The following is a 6,039-nucleotide window of genomic DNA, read 5'->3' on the forward strand; positions in this document are numbered from 1 at the left end:
CTAATTACCTATTTGGGTAATTTTCAGGCAAGTTTTTTGTACTCAATTTTGGTGACAATTTCTTTTTTTTTGAATATTTATAGAATATCATCATGGAGTACTATTTAATATTCGAGTGTGGTAACCTGAAATATTCTTTAATATTTCACGATGAATATATTCGAGTAATTAAATAATAAAAATTTAAACACAAATTGTTACAAAAAACTTAACTGAAAATTACTGATTTCACTTTCCATGCGCACAATCAAGTTAGTCAAAAGATGTTTTTTTCGACTTTCGACTCTCATTCGATAAATCCGCTACTGCTGTTCAGGCAAAATTTAGCGAAAAAACATTTCGGCTTATTATTTATTATCATAAACTATTCAGACTCTAACTTGCTATAAGTAATTATTAAGATAAAAATATTACGAAGGAAAAGGCCGGGGTGATTAGGAGAGATTAGGTACCTTAAAACGCTACTACCCTTGAGTTTGAATAATCAAAATGTTATCAGAGGGACACACGTCTCACGCTCGTTTGTAATAATATGGCGGTATATATGCCAGGGCACGCGCTTCCAGGCCCACTTGTGTACATATATTTATCAACATCACTTAAATCCAAGCTGTAAGAACCTATATCAAGTGTTCACGAGAAACGGAAAAGGATTGCTGTTTACGTAATGAAGCGCTCGTAGCAATTATTAAACAGTCAATGTTTTGAATTTATCGCCCTATATTAAGGATCAGTAGCTTAGAACTCCTTGTGAAAGAGTTCGTCCAGGAAAGTACTGCCACGTGATCTGTTTCTACTTTCTGTTTCGGTTTTGAAGGGTGCTTGTGAAATTACTGGCAAATGCTTGTCAACTTACGTCTCAGTGTGACGGGTGCAGTGGAAGTGCCTTAACCCGTTCTTTGTGTAGGATATAAAACTATATTTCCAGATTTATTTGTTTTTTCAGACAAACCAACGTTTCGGGCCCTTTACAGGTCCCATAGTCACGGTTGACTGAGGTGGTAAAGTAATGATCTAGTTATGTCTAATTTTTTTTTTATATAACATCAAGTGACGGGACGAACAAGTCGTGCGCCTGATGGTAAAGTGCCCGCCTGTCCATACAGTGCCAATCAGTGCTTTAAATTGCAAAGATTTGAGGGGCACTGCCACTGCGCCCATCACCCTGAGACATAAGTTGGCAAGTCCCATGTGCCTGTAATTTCACTAGCACCCTTACCCTTCAAAACCGGAACACGGTAATGCTGACATTATTGCTTGGCGGCAGAAATAGGTAAGTTGGCAGTACTTCCCTGTACGAAATCCTTCACAAGGAGCTCTAGTGCTACAAAAAATGCAAACCAACCTACATTTTGAAAATAGTTACAAAAGTTATTAATTAAATATCTTATTTTTAATTGTACAAAGAAACATTCCAATTTACGCTACATTATGTTTTACAAATGATTTTATTTTAAGAATATGAATTTTTCTTAGGGTTTCGCGATTGTTACACATAGGCAATGAAACTATTTTTCCGGATTTAAATCGCTTATATCGTATCGCGATTTAAATCCGGAAAAATAGTTTCATTTCCTAATATGAATTTTTATTAAGTTGAATTTATTATTAATTAATAATGGCAATAAGAATAAATTAAATCGTATTAATTAGTACTCCAGTCTTATGTCTGTTTGGGATTATCATCGGAGGAAATACTGGATCCCAAATTTGTGGTACGGAGAAACCGTCTTCCCTGTTGAAATTAGGATGTTTTTTAATTTCAATGGCCTCTCAGATAACGAACTTCTTTTGAAAGGACCTGGCGTTTGTCAAACTTTATTGAATGTGTAGGTTTATCCATGACATGCTCACAGACTGCAAACTTGTTCTTCTTAACCTTTCTTTGTAATTTAACCCGTTCATTGACAGTAAAACCCACAGGCCACATAAATACTAGTAATAGACTGGTTAGTGGGCGGCGTCCGCGTTACCTAGCTTATGAACAGACGTTCCTTTGAGTGTCAACAGCGTGTCAGTCGTCGTTCAAACGCGATACATGATTATTATGTGGAAAAAATAGAAATATGCCATAAAATTGTGCCATTATATCATGTCGCGTAAGAAGCCAAGGTTTAAAAAATACCCCGGGTATAAAGTAATTTTATCGGTACTTACCGAAACTTTTTAGTACTTACTAAAACTCTGTATTTTCTAATATTTTGAACAATACAATACTATAATTTCGAAACAAAACTATTTTCTTGCAACCCGGTAATAATAATATACACTGGTTGCTGGCCATCGCCGCCGTCAAAAGAACAATTCGAATGACCCTCAATGAATTGCTTGCATTAGCGTCGTATTACACTTGGTACGGGGTCCGCGTGTTGTAATCAAATTATCGATATGTAGAAACTCTGTATTTAGAAACCCGGTTTTGGTTTAGTTCAACATTTTTTTTATTATAGCGGTACCATGGTGTAAACATAAATTGTTAGCAGGTATTTTAAAAGCTAATAATTTTGATTACTTAAATGTCTGGTCCCAACACTCGCAATAGTTTTTTTAAATTTTCAATTTAAGTAAAAATGATATATTAATGGAAAAAAAGGAAATATAGATAGAAGAGGTAAAGTATCGATAATTTATATTTTAATTTAATTTATATTATACGTCACCTTCATCCGTTTGAGTTCTTAGTTTTGTCACAGGCATGATTTACATTTGCAGTTTTTGTATTGATTTTTTTTAGTTTCCCGCCGGGTCCTTTTTAAAGGAGAAATGGGCTGGAGCAACGGGCAATAAAAGCTATCTATCTAGGGTACCTACTAAATATAGCACCATTTGCTAGAGGCATTTTATGACTTCACATTAAATTATATACATATGAATAACAATCGAAAAATTCATTAAGAAATAAATCTCGAAAAAAATCATTTGGTTAATCAGGTGGACATGAAACTCAGAGTCGCTTTCACAAATTATAGACCATATCTAAATGTGAAAACATTTCTGAAGCATTATCAGTTATTTTTCGTCAAGTTTTCATGAAACAAATGATTCGCTTCTTCGCCTTCGGAAATAAGTATCTTCATTTTCTTGACAAGCTCGTCGACGCTATTGGTGTAGTCATGTTCAGTCAGTTCAGAAAAAGGGTAATTGTTGAACAAATACATCACATTTTAGGGAGAATAAAGATTTTTATGATGACGGTGTTTTAATATTCCAATCCTTCCAGTGATCGGATTGACTTGAAATCTAGTAGGTTAATGAAAGTACGACGACAGTATAATAAATCATTAATACAGTGATTGTAGCATGTAGCTACACGCCTGCTAGCTAATATCAATTAATATTTGCGTGTAGTAAAACCTTATGCGTATTTGGTAACAAATGTGTGCGTGTAAAAGTCAGCTACGCTAGTTCTCGAGGAAATAGCTTTAAATGCCATTTCCATATATTCCGTGATTGACCCTGATTATAGCAAGTATAAAGCAATGCCTAGTTTAATATTCCGCTAGTTATGAATTATAATGTCGATATCAATTAAATGTCACATCCGTATCTGTAGATTGTCTTCGACTTTTCGCTTTTGTTCCAAGAAGTTTGAGTTCATAGGATTCTTAGCTTTTATGTGACTAGTAATAATAAAACCTTATTAGATCCAAATAAGTTTAAATTTATTTTACCAAAAGTTTTTTATTATTGTCTATTTTCGTTTGATAATTTATAACCAATCAAAGTTATGTTATATTGGTACTAATGTAAGATTACGTTTTCAAATGTGTGCGTGTGGCGATACCGGTTTTGATACAAATGTTGCTTGACGCCATTTCCATTCTTTTCTTACTTCCGTGGTACTTTTACCGTAAAATTAATTACAATATAATAATAATAAGGCACTCACTCATAGCCCCGCAATAGCGAAACCTTTTATCGCGGATGCTCATGGACATACACATAGACAACCACAAATTACAGCCAAGCTCCTGAGAGAAATAAATGTAGGCCATACAAATTTTCTCCCAGCCGGGGAATCGAACCCGGGACCTCTGCGTCTCAGTCTAGCATGGTAACCTTTCGGCCACGGAGGTAGTTGTTCCACTAAAGATTTCAAGCACGGATTAATGAATGGAAGATTATGAAATAGCGCACTATGAAATGAAGCAACGTGTTAATAAAGATCATTTCTCTTCTGCATGTTACATAAAAGAGCAATACGCTGAATACTGACGGACTTGACATAATCGCATCAAGCTGTAATAATAATAACAGGGGCACAGATATATATAATGCTAAATAAATAAATAAGAATAAATAAATAAATAAGAAGCCGTGGTAGCCCGATAGTTTGACCTACCACCTCTCAAGCCGAGGCCGTGGGTTCGAATCCGGGCACCTTTGAGTTTTTGTAATTTATATGCGGAGTTTACATTAATTTGAAATTTGCCATGGGCTTTTCGGTGAAGGAAAACATCGTGATGAAACCTGCAAGTCGATGAAGGTTCACAACCCTCGGAAAAAAGGTGTAAACTATGGCCTAAACCCTCGCCTGAGATGAGACCTGTGCCCAGCAGTGAGACCTATAAATGGGTTCATGATATACTAGGATACACTATACAATTATGTAAAGTATACAAAGCGCAATCTCTTGTCTGAAAGCGTAGGTGTACAAGAGATTGTCGACTGCTCCTACAGACGTCACATAAATCCTATTAAGGCTGTATACACGAGCACGATAATTCATCTCCGAGCCTGTTAGCTTTTGAAACACCTTTTGATCCAAATGATGTAATACGAAACCAACGTTTTATGAGCCCTTTAAATTATTGGATGAACGGTAAGTTCATATTCGACCGTATTAGATTAAGTATAACGCGTTCTATAAATAGTCACAAGTGAATTAGTGTTGTTTTCGAAATATTTGAAAATACATATATACAATTTATGTTCCATGCTTATACAACCAGCGGAGGACGCGTTTTTTGTAATAAAAAATCAAGTTCTGTCCACCGCGCTCCACTGGAAAATACTACTAAGACCCAGCAAACTACAATGTGAAAAGCGCCACATGCATCAGTCCCCAGTAATTATGCCCTCAGTTTTGTATGAAAAACTTATTTTTCTAGATACCCTATGATGGTGTGCAATATACATATACCTTCTACGTAAGTTTTAGTATGTTAAAATACCATATTTTGGCTTTTTAACTTAAATATATTCTTTATTATAGGTTCCATAAAAGTAAAGAAATCACTTAGTCTTACGTTTACGTACGTGTACGTTACTTTCAGACATACTTACAATATACATAATAAAGGATATATTTAATTAAAAGCAAAAAATAGTATTTTGAAATACAACAACTACGTGGGTGGTTATAATGCTAAATTTCAATGCAATTTTTTTTATGATACCAAGTGAAGGGATGAACAAGTCGTGCATGGTGGTCAACGACACGCCTGACAATAACAGTTGCAGTGCCACTGAGACCTTTAATTCGCAAAGATCTGAGGGACGCTGCCACTGCGCCCATCACCTTGAGACATAAGATGACAAGACCCATGTGCTTGTAATTTTACCAGCACCCTTACCCTTCAGAACCGGAACGCCATAATGCTCATTACTGCTTGGCAGCAGGAAAAATAAAAAAATAGTGGTAGTACTTTCATGAACGAAATCTTTCGATATTTCTACAATATTTTCGTCATAGCAATGATGTGGGCTGGGTCTGAATCACTTCACAAATGTGTTATATAATATTTGACAGTAATTGTTTCGGACGGATGAGGGATGGAGTAGACCCCCAGGACCTTGGAGGTTAATTATATCATACTTTTAGATGCACACATTTAGGTATCAATTACTTTTGAACTCTAAACTCACTTCGACATTACTTTACTCAGATACTACGCTACCCCGACAATATGTTACATCGACATGATTTTACTCAGACATTACGCTACTCCGACAATATGCCACTTCGACATTACTTTACTCAGACACTACACTACTCCGACAATATGTTGCATCGACATGATTTTACTCAGACATTAC

This window comes from Hyposmocoma kahamanoa, unplaced genomic scaffold (genome assembly GCF_003589595.1).
Source record: "Hyposmocoma kahamanoa isolate Upper Pololo Valley unplaced genomic scaffold, ASM358959v1 63, whole genome shotgun sequence".
In the NCBI taxonomy this organism is placed as follows: Eukaryota; Metazoa; Arthropoda; class Insecta; order Lepidoptera; family Cosmopterigidae; genus Hyposmocoma; species Hyposmocoma kahamanoa.